Consider the following 18,387-nt stretch of genomic DNA (forward strand, 5'->3'; position numbering starts at 1 on the left):
TGCGAAGCGCATCAAATCCGCACATAACGCGCCATCACACAGCTAGGCACCAAATTAAAGCAAGAATAACTATATATATATATATATATATGGAGAGTATATTCAGTAGCCAGCTATAAAATAAGTTATTCTGTAGCCACCTCCTTTTACGATAATTTTATATACTAATTTACGATAATGTCAATACATACTTACGATAGTTGGGTTACAATAACATATGGGGATATTTACCATAACATTATAGTAAACCACTTAGTAAAGAGTTACTATAATCTAATAAATTAACATAGTAATTATCGTAACTCAAAGTGGCTAAAGAATAAGTTATTTTTGTAGCCAGCTACAGGGTAGTAGTTATATATATATATATATATATATATATATATATATATATATATATATATATATATATATATATATATATATATATATATATATATATAGGGAAATGATTTCCTACTCTCAGGGAGTAGTTACCCCCATGTGTATATCTCTATATTTAGGGCGTATATGGCACGATAAAGTGTATGTAGATAGAGTATATCATCATACTAGACCATCTAGGGTACTATGTATGACATGTATGTATACTTAGAGTATATGGTTATACTAATTTTATATGCTACTATCATAGTATTATATAATATATTAAAAATTATGTGCTCTTTTGATTTTTTTCACATAGTAAAGATCTGGAGTATCTTAATATTAGTATGTCAACATACGCAAACGATAAATGAGTATATACACATACGCAACGTGATTTATTAATTATGAGAGTAACTACTCCCGAAAGTATATAAAATGCACTATATATATATATATATATATATATATATATATATATATATATATATATATATATATATATATATATATATTCCAAAATATTCGGCTGCTGCAGGCGTTAACTAACTGGAAGAGAAGCATGCTGCGTTTTCATTTCATTTCCAGCCTAATTAACTGGGCGAGTGGCAAACAGCTTTAGGCTTCATATTCTTCTCACACACATGCATATATATAGGCTGGTTAGATGATTGTAAAGCCGGCCACACCGCGTTGAGCGAGATGGAGAATTCTGAGACAAGCAGGCAGCATCAGATGCATGCAGCTAGCGCTAATCCATCACATTCACATGCACCACAGCGTCTTTATTTGGTCTTTTCCTATTACTTAAGCAAAAAATAAGGATATATTCGTCCCTGATTTCGACAGCTCACAGATTGCAACTAAGGATCAGTTTTATTTCTTCAGTGACCTTTATTTGTTCTTTATTTTGTGTGTCTGTATATAAGAGTGTCTTGCCAAATACTCTCCCTGCGTTCCATAAGAACCTAATTCTAGGGCAGGTTCAAATCAAACTATCTTAACCTTGTCTAATATTTTTTTTTAAATACCAACATTGTTTATGACTTCAAATAGATATACCATGAAAATACATTCTATGATAGGTACTAATGGTGCATACTAGCTAGAGTATGTTAAATATTGGTATCTTTTTTATGCAAATTAATTTGATCAACTTAAGAAGGAGGATTGAGTGAAAACTGTTATAAAATTGTGTTTTTTTCTGGGATGGAGGAGGTAGTACTAGTCATGGAATATATATAATGCAGTTTATTGCAGAGGCAACGCAAGGTATATATAAAGATTAGTAATTAATAATACCGAGATCCAATCGCCTGTCTTGTCGTTGAGGTGAGGCAATCTGTTCGTTTGGCTGTGGCTTGTCGTAAACGATCGTAAATTTTCAACCGGAATAGTATTTTTCTCTCACACAAACCAGCCAGCAGTACTCATTCTCGAACCAGCAACGATACGAACCAGCCAACCGAACATGCTGAAGGAGGATATATATTCAGATAACCAAAAGGTGCCTGCTTGCCCTTTTCTACATACACGATCGACCAAATTAATGTTAGTAGTATATTGACAGCACATTTATAAAAAGAGTATATTAGAAACAAGATGCTAAGTACTCCCTCCGTTTCTAAATAAATTAATTTCTAAAATCCGTGCAAGTCAAACTATTTTAAATTTGATTAACTTTTTATAGGAAAGAATAACAACATCTATGACATAAAATGAGCATATTATGAAAATATATTCTATGGTATATCTAATGATTCTAATTTGATGTCATAAATCTTGACAAAATTTTCTAGAAACTTGTCAAAGTTTAATAAGTAAACTTAACACAACTCTAGAAATCTTTTTCTAGAAACTTGTCAAAGTTTAATAAGTAAACTTAACACAACTCTAGGAATCTATTTATTCAGAACAGAGAGAGTAACTAAATACAGATGTTCTTCCTTGCTTGCCTTGCCGATGAAGCTTATGAAAAAGAGATGCGCATTTACATTAATTGTTGTCTTTCCAAGAAAAAGATATGCGTTTACATTAATTGCGAATAAAGCGACCTTCTATGTCAGTATATGTTTCATTGATTATCAAAATTGTTGTCATCTTCAAAGCTAAAAAAAGAAAGATAGAATGGAAATTGTAGAGTACTCCCTCCGTTTTTATTTATATGGCACATTAGCTTTGTTCTAAGTCAAACATTTGTATCTTTGATCATTAATTCCGAAAAGTTGATGTAAGTTAATGATATAAGATTTTTATGTTTAGATTCACTATGAGAAATATTTCCATAATCTATAATTCATACGTTGATAAATTATAAGGATTTTTTGAAATTAATAGTCAAATATAGTAATGTTTGACTTAGGACAAGACTAATGTGACGTATAAATAAAAACGGAGGGAGTACTTCCTCCGTCCCTAAATAACTGTCGTTTTGGGTTCGTGCCGTAAGTTTGACTAGATTCGTAGAAAATACGTGCAACATTTGTATCTCTAAATAAATTTATTACAAAAATAGATTCGACGATCTATCTAATGATATTAATTTTGTACCATAAATATTATTATTTTTATATATTTAGTCAAAGTTTTTCTCTGAAAGCAAAAACGTACGCATACTCAAGAGAGAGACGTACACATACTCACTACTGGAGGCCGCGGCTTTGCCAAGTGTTTTTACACTCGGCAAAGAGCCATTTGCACTCGGCAAAGGCTTTGCCGAGTGTAGCACTCGGCAAAGTCCGCTCGGCAAAAAATTTCTCGGCAAAGGGTCTTTGCTGAGTGCTTTTTATCGGGGCACTTGGCAAAATAAAAAATAATTTTGCCGAGTGCTTGGGGCGGCACTCGGCAAAATATTTTCGGCCGTTGCGCGCCGGCCGTTAACGGTTATTTTGCCGAGTGCCCGACCCAGCACTCGGCAAAATATTTTTTAAAAAAAAATACATTGCCAAGTGCCCCAGCCCAGGCACTCGGCAAAGCTTTTTTTTATTTTTTTTTAAAAAAGTACTTTGCCGAGTGCCCCTGCCCAGGCACTCGGCAATGTTTTTTTTTATTTTTTTTTTTAAATTACTTTGCCGAGTGCCCCTGCCCAGGCACTCAGCAAAGTTTTTTTTTTATTTTTTTTAAATAATTTCTTTGCCAAGTGTCCCTGTTTAGGCACTCGGCAAAGAATTTCTGAATTTTTTTAAAAAAAATACTTTGCCGAGTGCCGCGGTGAGGCACTCGACAAAGAATTTTTTTTTTTGAAAAAACTTTGCCGAGTGCCTTGCCCATGGCACTCGGCAAAGACCCCGAGAATTGTAATTTTTTTTTACATTCCATTGTAACAGACAATATATATATATATATGTGTATATATACATCAATCATCACATCTATATCACCAACATGCAATATATATCACAAGCACACGCATATTTAATAAATCCATCAAAAATCCATCACAAATGCACCAAAGTTCAACATCATAAGTTTATTATTACAAGTTCAACATCCCTACTGCGGCGATGGAGACTGCAGGTGTGGCCCCCTGGACAGCGGTGAAGGACCGGACTGCGGCGAAGGGTTGACGTGATGAGCCGCCGGTGACACGCTAGCGGGATTGTTTGAACCCGCCGACGGAGGCTGCACAAAAGAGAAGAGATTGCATGTGTTAGACTCAAAATTGAAAATTTCGGTAGCACCTCCCCTGCACGGGGAGGTTTCCAACCTGCAAGAAACAACGGCACGAATGCCGACAATCACAACGGCACGAAGGCCGACAATCCCAACGGCACGAACGCATTAAACTTTCATACTCACAGGAGTGAAGTGTCGAACCGGAGCTAGAGCTGGCAACTGCACTTGGACACCCGATGCTTGCCCGATGGTTTGCATGATCTGATACATGTCCGCCATCTGCTTCTTCGTGGCCTCTAGCTCTGCGGTCAGGTGCGCTTGCATCTCCCTTGTCTCTGCTAGCTCGGCCTGCAGTGTTTCAATCACATGTTTCAGTATTGCAAATCTGATCAATGTGTGTAACGTTCAATGTACGACGAGTGAAACCGGAATTACCTGAAGTTCGTCGACCCGCGACAGTGTTGGAGTAGGCCGTGCACGTATGGGAAGGCTTCTGGCCGTGCTCCGTGCCCTCACGTCGGAGAGAGAGGGTGCAGAGCTCGAGGAGTCGGCGCCGTCTGCAATCCATAACCGCCCGTGCTTCTTGCCTTGCCCCAGCCTCACGATCACCTCTGTCTCAAGGGGCTCAGTGCTCAGATTGTGATCTGAGCCACGGAGCGCCCTAACCGCCTCCGTGTAGTCTCTGACCTTAGCGTGGACGCTCGGGTCAGAGTAAGCCTGGGCAGGGGCATCCGGGTTGAAGATGACACCGGATTTCATCGGGCCCATGTGGGACATAGCCCATGCCCCAAACTCCGACACCGGCACGTCCGGGTGTTCCACCTCCTGCGAGAAAGACGGCAAGATGATTAGAAATCAGGCAAAATTGAGCGTTAGAATAGATAAATGACATCTCGTACAAGTGCCCGCTTGAATGCGGGGAGGTTGTGGCTGCCTTGGTGGTGAGTTGGAGCGGTCCTCAGTGCTCGCTTCCGCTTGCCTTGATTGTGCTTTGCGATGTACGCCGGGTCAAGGTACCTATCCACGATCCTCGACCATGCCGATCTATGCGACATGCACCACGAGGCCGGCACCTACACATCATCAAGTGTTTGACATATAAGAAGATCAATTCTGGACCTACTAAATCTCAAAACGAATCAATATTATTCACCTACCTGAAGGTACTGCTCCTTGGTCAGCGCCACCTTTCTTGCGCCGGTTTTGTTGAGGGGCTCTTTCTTGATGGACCTGTAGTAGTCGACGTGGGCTTGGAGTCGCACCTCATGAATCATGTCGCCGACGTACTTCTTACAGGTTCTGTGTGCCGTCTGATCCGCCAGGGTCTCTCTACCTTCTTCGGCCTTAAAGTACCTCTGCATACAAACACGATGTATCCGTTCATTATTTCAATAAAAGACTTAAGCAATGGAGGAGATGTATTGAGCTATGTTGTGAGACACTTACCCAAAAGTCCGCCAAAACCCGCTCCTGCTTGTTGTCATGCTCGTCATCCGAGCCGAGCTTGTACCTGTCCCACGACTAGGCTGGCTCCCACCTCCCCTCTTTCAAGTCCACAAGGCCGGTGAAGTGTTTCCTACACAGACATCCCAGGACGGTAGCGGGGGTGCATGGGGGGTCAAGAGCAGCCGACAGAACTAGCCAGCCCCTGCATAAGTGATTACGAAAAATTATCAGTTTCTCTTTTGATTTTCAACGTATCATATGAAGTACTAGTGATAACATCTATAGTTACTTACCTTCTTCCCACAGGACGAACCAGTGGGTGTCGGTCAGGAAGTGGAACTGGAGGAAGGCTTGTGGGACCTCGCAGGTAGGGAGCCGACTGAGCAAAACTATCCTCCGTCTGCTGAGTCCCCTTGTCCCCCGACTTCCATGCCACGAATTGAAGTACTTCCATGCATCAGCATCGAATGGATGTACCATCTTCTCAGGATTGTATCATGTGCCGTTTTTGTGCCATGTCATCTGTTTCATGGATTCCTCGGTCATGAATAGCCGTTGGAGCCTCGGCAGGAACAGAAGGTGTCGTAGGACTCTCATCGGGATCTTAAGCTGCCTCTTCTGGCCATCGCCTGAGTCTACCTCCACGTACCTAGAGGATTTACACTTTGGACGGTACTTTGCATCCACGTGTTCTTTCCTAAATAGGACGCACCCCTTCGGACACACATGTATCTTGTCATACGGCATCTTAAGTGCAAGAAGGAGCTTCTCTGACTCGTACAAGTTCTTCGGCATAATGTGTGTCTTCGGTAGCATATCGCTCCACACGGCCACCATCTTGTCGAAGCCTTCCCGACTTAGGTTTAACTCGGCCTTCAACCCCATTACGCGACCAATGGCATCCAGCTGAGAAACATTAGTATGATCGTGAAGGGGTCTCTATGCTGAGTCCAACATCAGGTAGAAGGCATCTGCGGCAGCCTCCATCTCCTCCTTGTCACGTCCTTTAGTGAACTGAGCTTGGTGCATGTCATCCAGCATGTCTGCTACCCCGGCATCATCATCGAAAGCCTCGAGCCATGGTCTCACCACCTCCTCCCTGATACGACCGACTTCACCATGGTGGATCCACCGGTGGTAGCCCGGAGTAAATCCAAACTTCACAATATGTTTACCCATGGTTAACCTATCTTTCCTTCTTCTGTTGTCACAACCGCTGCATGGACAAACCACTAGAGAATGGCCTCCAGCACTCTCGCTAAATGCATGCTGTAAGAATTCTTTGACCTTGACTATAAACAACAAGTTGTAATCGTGCTCGTCTCTCCGAAGCGTGTACATCCACTCACGGTCCTCCATCCTTTAACAGACGTATCAGCACATATGAGTCACCATCAATTGCATCTACGCGGTGTCCCTACTCTCTAATAGGTGAGGATAGGTCCTAATCCCACCCGTGGATCCATAGATGAGGTTAGTTTCTATGCTCCGCTCCTATCCGAGACGGAATTTCGGCAGCACCTCCCTGCTGTTCTCCCAATACATGTCCTGCAAGGGAGAGTGTGTATTCGGAGAACAACAGGGGGTGATGCCGAAACACCGTCTCGGACCGGAGCCAACCATGGAAACTAACCCATCTACGCATCCGCGGGCTGTCCAAAAAACATGGACAATCCAAAATAGAAACGCTCACAGATATGCAAAGATCTACATACCTCCAAAGATATCTCTTTCGGACGGGAGATGCCTAACTAGGCTACACCGATCTACGACGACAGATAAGCGGAAAAAGAGGTAATTTATACCTAGGGTGTCGGTGAAGTCAGGATAGCGAGGCAGTGGCGAGTCGACGTAGTGGCGAGGTGACGCAGTGCAGGCAGACCCGTGATGCCGACGAAGACGATCGGGGACCTCCGGGTCACCTCCGATAGGTCCTGCTCTGCAAAAGAAGAAACACGACACGAAGGCTGACAATCACAAACGGCACGAAGGCCGATAAGAACAGCGGCATGAAGGCCGACATCACAACGACACGAAGGCCGACAATCACAAACGGCACGAAGGCCGATAAGCACAGCGGCACAAAGGCCGAGCGGAGAAAGGGTGGATATACCTTGCCCACGCTCGTAGGCGGTTCGGTGACGGTAGGGGCGTCGATGGGACGGGCACACGGAGAAGACGGCCGAGGCACCTCCTCCTCCCCTCCACCTTGGCTTCCTCCCCCTCTCCCCTTCTCCTCCTCCTTCCTCTCCTCCTCCTTTCTTTTTCTTCTCTTTTTTCCTTCTCCTTCTTCTTCCTTTTCCTTCTCTTTCTTTCTCCTCTTTTTTCTTCCTTCTTCCTTCTTCTCCTCCCTTCTTCTTCTTACTGCTGCTTCCTCCTCCTTCTTCCAAGCCGGCGGCAAGACTAGGGGAGCACGGGGGCGCGCGGGGGCCGACGCGTGTAGGGGAGGACGGCTGCGTGCGCCGGCGGTGGCAGCACGCGCGGACGACGGCGGCGGCGTGCGCCTGCGAGCTGCGTGGCCGGGCTGGGGGGTGCTCGGGGGCGGGCGATGCAGGGGCGGGGGCGCGCGGTGGTGGGGGCTCGTCGGCGTGGGCGAGCCGGCGCGGTGGAGCGCGGGTGGCGGTGCTGGTGGGCCGGGGATGTGCGCGCCGGGACCGAGCAGAGCGGGTGGGCGGCGCGGCCGGGCTAGGGGGTGCTCGGGGGCGGGCGATGTAGGGGCGGGGGCACGCGGTGGCGGGGGCTCGCCGGCGTGGGCGCGCCGGTGCGGCGGAGCGGGGGTGGCGGCGCTGGCGGGCCGGGGATGCGCGCGCCGGGACCGAGCAGAGCGGGCGGGCGGATAGGGTTCTGGGGTGGGGGGGGGATTTTGGGCCGGCGGCCCATTTTCTATTGGGCCTTTTCCGAGTGCTGCAGAAAGGGGGCACTGGGCAAAAAAAATTTATTTTTTAAAAACATATTTTGCCGAGTGTAAGCCTTGGGCACTCGGCAAATTTTTTTTTAATTTTTTAAAACTTGTGTTTGCCGAGTGCCAGCGCCACGCACTCAGCAATTTTTTTTTTTTGAAAATCAACTTTGCCGAGTGCCCCCCATGGCACTCGGCAAAATATTTTTTTTTATTTTGGGCCCAAATTGTTTTCTGTGGCCTTGTGACAGTATTTCAAACTCTATTTTAAAATTTGGGGTAATTTTGACTTTTTGATATATTTCATTAGTTTATTTCGTTTCGTTGAATTTTTTGGGATATTTCAAATTTGAACTGCAGGTACATAGAATAATAGACTTTGGTCATCCAAAAATTGATACTCATGATATTTAGGGTATGTTTAGGCCGTATCCAGGAACTCACATGAAATCTCGAGCATCTCGTTGACGTAACATGTCGAGGTACTTACCGGAAATGTGATTTTAAATTATATAAAATACAAACAAAGTCCGAAAATCACGAAACTTGTCGAGGCGTCGTGTTATCGCATGTGGAGGCTGTGGTAAAAATTGTGAAGGTTTCGAGCAAGTTGTGACGTCGGATGCCAAAAACCCAGACATCGATGTGTGGGTTTTTGGCATCCGACGTCACAACTTGCTCGAAACCTTCACAATTTTTTACCACAGCCTCCACATGTGATAACACGACGCCTCGACAAGTTTCGTGATTTTCGGACATAATGTGGAGATGTCTGGGTTTTTGGCATCCGACGTCACAACTTGCTCAAAACCTTCACAATTTTTTTACCACAGCCTCCACATGCGATAACACGATGCCTCGACAAGTTTCGTGATTTTTGGACTTCGTTTGCATTTTATATAATTTAAAATCACATTTCCGGCAAGTACCTCGACATGTTACGTCAACGAGATGCTCGAGATTTCATATGAGTTTCTGGATACGGCCTAAACATACCCTAAATATCATGAGTATCAATTTTTGGATGACCAAAGTCCATTATTCCATGTACATGCAGTTCAAATTTGAAATATCTCAAAAAATTCGACGAAACGAAATAAACTAATGAAATATATCAAAAAAAGTCAAAATTACCCCAAATTTTAAAATAGAGTTTGAAATAGAGTCACAAGGCCACAGAAAAAAATTTAGGCCCAAAATATTTTTTTTTGCCAAGTGCCATGGGGGGCACTCGGCAAAGTTGATTTTCAAAAATAAAAAAAAATTTGCCAAGTGCCTGGCGCTGGCACTCGGCAAAATAAGTTTTAAAAAATTAAAAAAAAAATTGCCGAGCGCCCAAGGCTTACACCCGGCAAAATATGTTTTTTTTAAAAAAAATTGCCGATTGCCTTGGTCTGGCTCTCGGCAAAATAAGTTTTAAAAAATAAAAAAAAAATTGCCAAGTGCCATTGGCTGGCACTCAGCAAAATATGTTTTTAAAAAATAAAAAAAAATTTGACGAGTGCCTGGGGCTGGCACTCGGCAAAATAAGTTTAAAAAAATTGCCGAGTGCCATCCGTTAGGCACTCGGAAAAATCTGAGGGCAGGTGGCCGCCGTCACGGGCCGGCCACCTTTTGCCGAGTGGGACTTTTGCCGAGTGCCGCGGCACTCGGCAAAGCCCAGCTTTGCCGAGAGTCAGGCTTTGCCGAGCGCCTGGCACTCGGCAAAGCCATCTTTGCCGAGTACTTTATTTTGCCGAGTGCGGCACTCAACAAAATATTACTTTACCGAGTGCCCCGATAAAAAGCACTCGGCAAGGTACAGTTTTCCAGTAGACTACAGGTAGCGGACAGTCTTGAACGAGATAGAGACTTGAGTGACAGCGATGTATCATATTCATATGAGCTCGTGGTGCACGTTTATTATTTGCAATGGTTCCGTATGTATATACTCCGAACAGTCAAACAATATTGTGATACATAATAAGTATCACTAGATTAGTAAAAATATATTTTTACAGTAGATCTATTAAAAGAGATAAATATTGATATTTTGTTCTATAAACCTAGTTACTTTTGAGATTATTTTTGACTTTTGAAAAAGCAAGATTCATATTTTGTTTAAGAACAGGGAGACTACAGACTAGCTAGTTCTTGGTTCCTTCCTAATTGCTCTCAGCATAAAATTTGTCTGCCACAAATATATAGCTTTACTCATTGTCACCATGAAATCGATGCATGTATACTTGTCCCTTTCATACATGACATTCAAGGCAACAAGTAAAGTTAACCAATCTAATAATAATAAAATGGGTGATCGATCACTTGCGTATGTACACATGCATGACTTCACAATGACTTGGGTCACTTCCTAAATAAAACTATTTTTTTTAAAAAAAATAAAATTTTAATAGATGACCCAGTGGCTTCTTCTCAACAAGCACTGAAAATGATTATTCGGAGGAAGCTGGGACTACACGCATGCTGTCACCTTCGTCATTACTCTCATCTCCTAGTATTTGTCTTGTTAACCTTGTGCCTGTCTCTCTCCGAAACATACATATATCACATCTTGTACACGTACTTGTTAGATAGTCTTTCTCTACCGTAGAAAAGTTTCTAATGGAGCATTTGGATACGATACAACATAGGCGAACACATGAATTACAATAGAAAGATAGACACATGAATGTTTCCTTCAAATTTCCCTATAGATTGAGCTATTCCATAAGAATTTTATATAGGATTTCAAGATGACCAATCCTTTGTCCTAATGGGTCACATAGAAAAATTTTCTATAGGTTCACAAACCTATAAAATTCCTTGATATATAAATCATATATGTTCCAAAGGGGGCCTACCTATGAAAGGAAAAAAAAAACAGAGAAAAATAAAATCTATATATATGGCATGTACTGTAACTCTATTCCTTTCTTTGCCCAATCATACACTCCAACTCCAAGGCTCAAGGTTGGAGGCACCGGCGGCAATGGATATGTGGGTTGTTCGTTTTGGCTGATTTGGCTTATAAGTCATAGCTGAAAGTATTATTAACTGGTTTGGTGTGAGAAAAAAATATTATTTGTTGGCTGATAAATCATGGCTTATAAACCAAGCTGACGATGATGTACGGACCATGGTGAAATGTCTGTGACTGTGAGAGACTGTACTGTGACCACTAGCTAGGCTTGTTAGTAGGCTAGGCTACTGTGCTATTTGCTTAGGGCCCTGTTTAGTTCCGGCAGATTTAGGGTCGGCTGAATTCGACGGCACTGTAGCTACACTGTAACGTTTTGTTTTTATTTGGTAATAATTGTCTAATCGTTGACTAATTAGGCTCAAAACGTTCGTCTCACAAAGTACAACCAAACTGTGCAATTAGTTTTTGATTTCGTCAATATTTATTACTCCATGTACCGCAAGTTTGATGTGACGGAAAATCTTCTTTTTACATAGTGTCAAAGTTGGGAGTTTTGGTGAACTAAACAAGGGCTAGGTAGATGTTGCCTGAAGATGCCTTGCCCCTGTCTGCCTCAAACTGTTTGCATTGCGATGAAACAGATGAAGCGTGTCGGTGGGGCCGGCCGGATTCGTCACCATGCATCCACCACTGCGGTCGTGACACGTACGCCGGCTTGCACGGCGCTAGTAACACGTGTGTCACGTCATCTTGTCTATGCCGATCGACCACCAATCACCATGGATAGATTGATAGACGCTTCACTAATCATCTTGCTGTCGAAGAGCAGGGAGCAATCGGGTTGAGGGATTATTATATATAATAATACGAGTACTAAGTTAAAATTTCATAACATGACCGACAATACCTATGAAAGTAGAACACATGAATTTTACACGAACTGTATAGTAATTTCACGAGAATCGGTTCATTTTACGCATGAACAAAAAAAAATATCTCATCTCACGTTTTAAAAGGGGCCTATAAGTTTAACTCAAGAGTCAAGACAAACCCAACTACCTACAATATATAATTTAGTCAATATAAGTCCTCACTTAACCCAAGTCACCATAGAGCTTGTTGTGGTCGATGAGTAAAGGTTCAAATCACACCTACTAATCTGCAAGTGCAGAGTAGTAGACTCTCGTTTCATGATATAGGCTCACGGCTGACGTGGTACACCGCGCACTGGTATCATTGCCCTTGTCCACCGTGTGGGGCCCATCTGCTGCCACTCTCCCATCTCCATCTCCCTCCTCTTGCTATATATACTCCCGGCTCCTCCTCGCCTCCAAAATAAAATCACCTGAGAAAATGAGCTTCAGGGAAGGCCGCCGCCGCCTCCTGGGGTCTTGACGAGGAGTCAAGCCGCGGCACGCTCCCCCGGAGACGACCAAGATTTCCTCTTTCTGGGGAGCACGAGCACCCACGCCATCCCGTAAGTCTCCCTCCTCATGCTGTTCCCGCCCCAGAACTAGCACAGAGACATCTTCAACATTTTTGTTCCTGGAGCCGAGCAAATCCCCGTGTCTCCACCTGCCAATGGCTGCCGTTTCCGGCCGTTTCCTGGGCTCTTAGTAGTGATTCGGAGCAAAAGTTGTCTTCTTGGGACTAGTTCCTGCACATCCCTCTCCCGGCCGCTAGTACTTCTCCTAGTAGTAACATCTGTTAGTACCTGACGCTGTCGGGGTTTGATTGGAGCGAGGAATTCGCCAGAACATCTGCGATTTAGGTCCATCCTGTTGATCGTCACTTGCTAAAACGAGCACGAACCGCATGGAGGCGCTGATTGCTTGACAATCTAGGCATTGCTGCACTTTTCCAGGAAGCCCCCCCTCCCTGAGAGTTTGTTGGAACGTACTGTACTAGTTGTATGGAAGCGTACCTCCTCGTGGCAAGCGTGCTTGGCAATACCCAACCTCATCATTATAGTAGTGTGGAATGCGTGTTTTTTTTCTTCTTCTTGTCTGATCCACACAAGGAATAGAATCGATACCTTGATTGGTTCTTATGCCTTGCACATAGCACAGTGCCAAGGTATCAAATATCCAGCTTTTGTTCTTTTCGTTCATAGCGAAAGGGTGTGCCAAATGGAATATGTGGGTTGAGTAAGACAGCCACCTCTTTTATCTGTCGCTGTTCACTCATGGACCACGCATTGCATTTGGGTTATGGGTGGGATAGGGCGATATGAGCAAAGTTAGGTCCTGGATGATGATTGCCAGGATAATCCATGATCCATTTAAGCTTCATGTGGTGAGGATTGATCAATGCTGGGATTATGTTTCGTGGTTTCTCTCTCTCTCTCTCTTCTTTCTGGAAATATGGAAAGTGGATATCGTGATTGGCGCCTACCAAAACATTTTGTACCATATTTGAAATGAGTGTTTTTTTTTCTTTCCATTCGTGATATATTAGTGTAATGACTGAGTTTCTTTTCTTTGCACTGTCCAGTCAATTATGTTCATGTTATTCCTATATTTGCTTCTTGCTGTCTATATTTGTTCATCTCCTTCTTTCTTATTGTTTTCCTTTCAATTTACAAGAAAACGTCTTATATATTTATTCTCTTGCACATATTCATCCTAATAAGGTGGCTCCATGTTTTTCTCTTTTGATAGGGTTCACACACTCATTGATAATTTGCCAACTTCTGCATAAGTTCAAAGCAGCCTCTGAAACATTTGGGCCAAAATGAAGATATCTTTTCTCATGTTGATGGTTCTCTCCCTGTTTCTCTTCCCTAATGGGATCCACAAAAGCTTAGCTTCAAGGCCTTCAGTTGTGAGTATTGGGTCTATTCTTCGGTTGAACTCCACCACTGGAGGTGTTTCAGATGTTGCCATCCATGCAGCAGTGGATGATATCAACTCAGATCCAACAGTTCTAAATGGAACAACGTTACGAGTTGACACGAGAGATACAAATTGTGATGACGGTTTCCTTGGCATGGTTCAAGGTAGACCATCTTTAATACCGATTCCCTTTTTTATTTCACTGTTCAATACTCCGTGCTTCCATTCTAGACTTGTGATGATGATACAGTATACCTTTCTTCAGCTTTGCAGTTCATGGAGACTGATGTTATTGCAATCATTGGGCCACAATGCTCTCCTATTGCACATATCATTTCGTATGTCGCAAATGAGCTTCAAGTTCCTTTGATGTCCTTTGCATCGGATAGCAACTCTATCATCAATCCAGTTCCCGTACTTCATGCGGACTATGCCCAGCGATCTCTATCAAATGGCAGCTGTGGCGGCAGTTATTGATTACTACCAATGGAAGATAGTGACTGCCATATACGTTGATGATGATTATGGTCGAAACGGCATTGCTGCTTTGGATGATGAACTTACCGCAAGGCGCTGCAAAATTTCATACAAGGCCGGGTTCCGTTCCAATGCTAAAAAAAGTGAGCTTCTAAATCTATTGGTTACTGTTAGTAATATGGAGTCTCGTGTTATTATCCTCCATACTGGTTCGGAACCCGGACTCAAGCTTTTGTCAATTGCTAATTCACTAAACATGATGGGCAACGGCTTTGTATGGATTGCAACTGATTGGCTTTCTGCTTATCTTGATGCGAATTCATCGGTCCCTGCTGAAACTATAAATGGCATGCAAGGTGTTCTGACTGTACGTCCACACACCCCAAAGTCAAAGATGAAGAGTAATCTGGTGTCCAGGTGGAGCAGCTTAAGCAAGAAATACAACCACAGTGATCTTCGCATCAGTGCTTATGGTTTTTATGTTTATGATAGTGTGTGGACTGTAGCTCGGGCCTTGGATGCCTTCTTTGATGATGGTGGGAGGATTTCCTTTACAAATGACTCAAGGTTGCGTGACGAAACTGGGGGAACTCTTCACCTTGAAGCCATGAGTATTTTTGACATGGGAATCAAACTACTGGATAAGATTAGAAATGTGAACTTCACTGGGGTGTCTGGCCAAGTGCAGTTCAATGCTCACTTTGAACTCATTCATCCTGCCTATGATATCATAAGCATTATTGGGAATGGCAAGCGGACCATTGGTTTTTGGTCAAACTATACAAGATTGCTATCGACTGTACTTCCAGAGGACCTATATTCGAAGCCTCCTAATACTTCTCTTGCCAATCAACAACTCTATGATGTCATTTGGCCTGGAGAGACTGCACAGAAGCCTCGAGGCTGGGCCTTTCCTTCCAATGCCAAGGAGTTGAAAATTGGCGTCCCTAACAGATTTAGCTTTAAAGAGTTTGTTAGCGAAGATAATGCTACTGGGTCAATGAAGGGCTATTGCATCGATGTCTTCACTCAAGCATTGTCATTGCTTCCTTATCCAGTTACATACAGGTTTATACCTTTCGGCAGTGGTACTAAAAATCCTCATTATGACGAACTTGTACAGATGGTAGCAGGACAATGTAAGTATGGACATGCAATTTTTTTCCCTCCTCCACATTTCAGCATGTATAATAGTGATCAGAGTTACTTTATCCTGCAGGATTTTGATGCAGCAGTAGGGGATATTGCAATTACAATGAGCCGAACTAAAACTATTGATTTCACCCAGCCCTTTATTGAGTCAGGCCTGGTTATCTTGGCTCCAATCAAAAAGCATATAACAAGTTCTTGGGCATTCTTGCAGCCATTTACATTGGGGATGTGGTTTGTTACAGGGTTGTCTTTTCTTGTTGTGGGTGTGGTTATTTGGATTCTTGAGCATCGAATAAATGATGAATTTCGTGGCTCGCCGCGGCAACAAATAATAACTATTGTTTGGTAAGGATCTGAATGGCATCTTTTGCACTCACTATACATACATCTTGTTTTCAATTACAGATGTTAATTTTTCCATTTGTTCCCATGCAACATGTTCCACATTATTGGCAGCCTTAAACTTTGTTTTTCAACATTGACATTTTGTCCAAATGGAACATCTAGGAATGAACAAGGAATTTAAATCTTGTAATTTTAGATTGGTTGAAGAAAAGATGTCTGCACTCGTAATCTATTTCACGTGATAATATGGTATATTATCCTCTATTTTCTAGTTTTGCCTGTCAAAGTACTTCTGCACACGTATTATTAAATGCCTGTCTGATGGCTTGATTCTTTCCTCTGAAATTAATGCTTATGATGTGTCTTATTCTCTGCAGGTTCAGCTTTTCGACTCTATTTTTTGCACATAGTGAGTAAACTAGCCTTTCCTGTTATGTCCTTTAGTGTAACTGACCCTCTGTACTGATGTGGCACCTCTACCCTTAATTTTTTTATTACCAGGAGAAAACACTATGAGTACTTTAGGACGTGGTGTTCTGATCATATGGCTATTTGTTGTATTGATCATTCAATCAAGCTATACTGCAAGTCTTACTTCCATCCTAACCGTGCAACAACTTGATACTTCTATAAGAGGAATTGATGACCTGAAAGATAGTGATTATCCTATTGGTTTCCAAGTTGGTTCTTTTGCCGAAGAATACATGGTCAAGGAACTGAACATCTCACGGTCGAGGTTAAAAGCTCTTGGTTCTTCTGAAGAATACGCTGAAAACCTCAAGTTAGGCCCTAAGAAAGGAGGTGTTATGGCCATTGTTGATGAGCGCCCCTATGTTGAGCTGTTTTTGTCAACTTACTGCAAGATTGCTGTTGCTGGCTCAGATTTCACCAGTAGAAGATGGGGCTTTGTAAGTGCATTGAACTTAAGTTGTCTTGAAATATATTCTAGTCTAGTCTAGAAATATAAACTAAAACACATCTCATAATTCCTTCAAGATTATCAAACTAGAGTTACAGCATTAACTACAAGCGTTCCATCTACTGTTTACAGTAGCTGATGGTACACTCTAAGATCAGTTTTTCTTAAGAAAAAGAGGCACATTCTCTAAGATTAGTGTTTCAGAAGTCTAATATCCAGAGTGTAGCAACCTTGTTTCATTATTTCAAACATAGCTCTTACAGAACTCACTCTATCAGGCATTATCCAAGGGATTCCCCTCTGCAAGTAGACCTGTCCACCGCAATCCTAACACTGTCGGAGAATGGGGAACTGCAGCGGATCCATGACAAGTGGCTCAAGACAGGCGATTGCTCAACTGACAACAATGAGTTTGTGGACTCGAACCAGCTCCGACTTGAGAGCTTCATGGGCCTCTTCCTCATTTGTGGCGCAGCATGTGTCCTCGCCCTGCTCATTTACTTTGGCATCACGCTACGCCAGTACCTGAGACATGAACAGCCGGGATCAGCAATCTCCGTGGATGCAGGGTCATCGACATCGAAGTGCAGCCTCAGAAAATTCATTTCATTCGTCGATGACAAGCAGCCGCCACCAAAGAAAAAGCGGACCATGAGCCTCTCTAGAAGTTCAATGCCAACAACGCCAATGAGTAACCGTCCTGGTACTGATATTGATATAGAAAGCTAGTGCTTGTGTATACGTTTTTGACCTGGGATACATCATCTTTGGGCCAATCTATGTGTCCTTATATATAGGAAATTAGAGCCAAAGGCTGTGTAGCGGATTGCATTTGTCGGTTTTTAGCACCCCAACCGCCCAAGGATAAGTGGATAACAAGTCGTCCGAGTTTGGCAAAACTGTAAAATTGTATAGAGTCAACTCTTGTTCACGAATGATGATGGTGTTATGAATGGAATCTATGTTTGTTTCATTTTATTTGTTCTTTCAGATTTCTCTCATGAAGGGCGAGCCTTGGTGCAAGCGGTAGAGTCTTACCGCCTGTGACCGAAAGGTCCCAGGTTCGAGTCGCGGTCTCCTCGCATTGCACAGGCGAGGGTAAGGCTTACCACTGACACCCTTCTCCAGACCCCGCACAGAGCAGGGAGCTCTCTGCACTGTGTACGCCCTTTTCAGATTTCTCTCATCATGCTTTCGATGTATCTTCTGGCCACCATGAATTGATTGTACAAGTTTTTTTTTCTCGAACACATTGATTTCACAAGGTAATACCCCTGTCTAGAAAAGAAAGCAATTCTAGATGCATTATTGGTTAAAGTTGCTAAAGTTGAACCAAATATATAGATAAAAATATTAATGGCTATGACACCACATAAGTACGTATAAAAGTATATCTCACGTCAAATGTAACAATACTTGTTTGGTATCATAAAGT

The 18,387-nt window shown here is 42.9% G+C and overlaps 1 pseudogene; it reads left to right on the plus strand.

The window, feature by feature from the left end:
* The first annotated feature begins 12,572 nt into the window (after positions 1-12,572).
* On the plus strand, positions 12,573-17,930 carry LOC136470929 (glutamate receptor 3.1-like; annotated as a pseudogene).
* Positions 17,931-18,387: the final 457 nt, after the last annotated feature.

Source organism: Miscanthus floridulus, chromosome 8, assembly GCF_019320115.1.
Source record: "Miscanthus floridulus cultivar M001 chromosome 8, ASM1932011v1, whole genome shotgun sequence".
NCBI lineage: Eukaryota > Viridiplantae > Streptophyta > Magnoliopsida > Poales > Poaceae > Miscanthus > Miscanthus floridulus.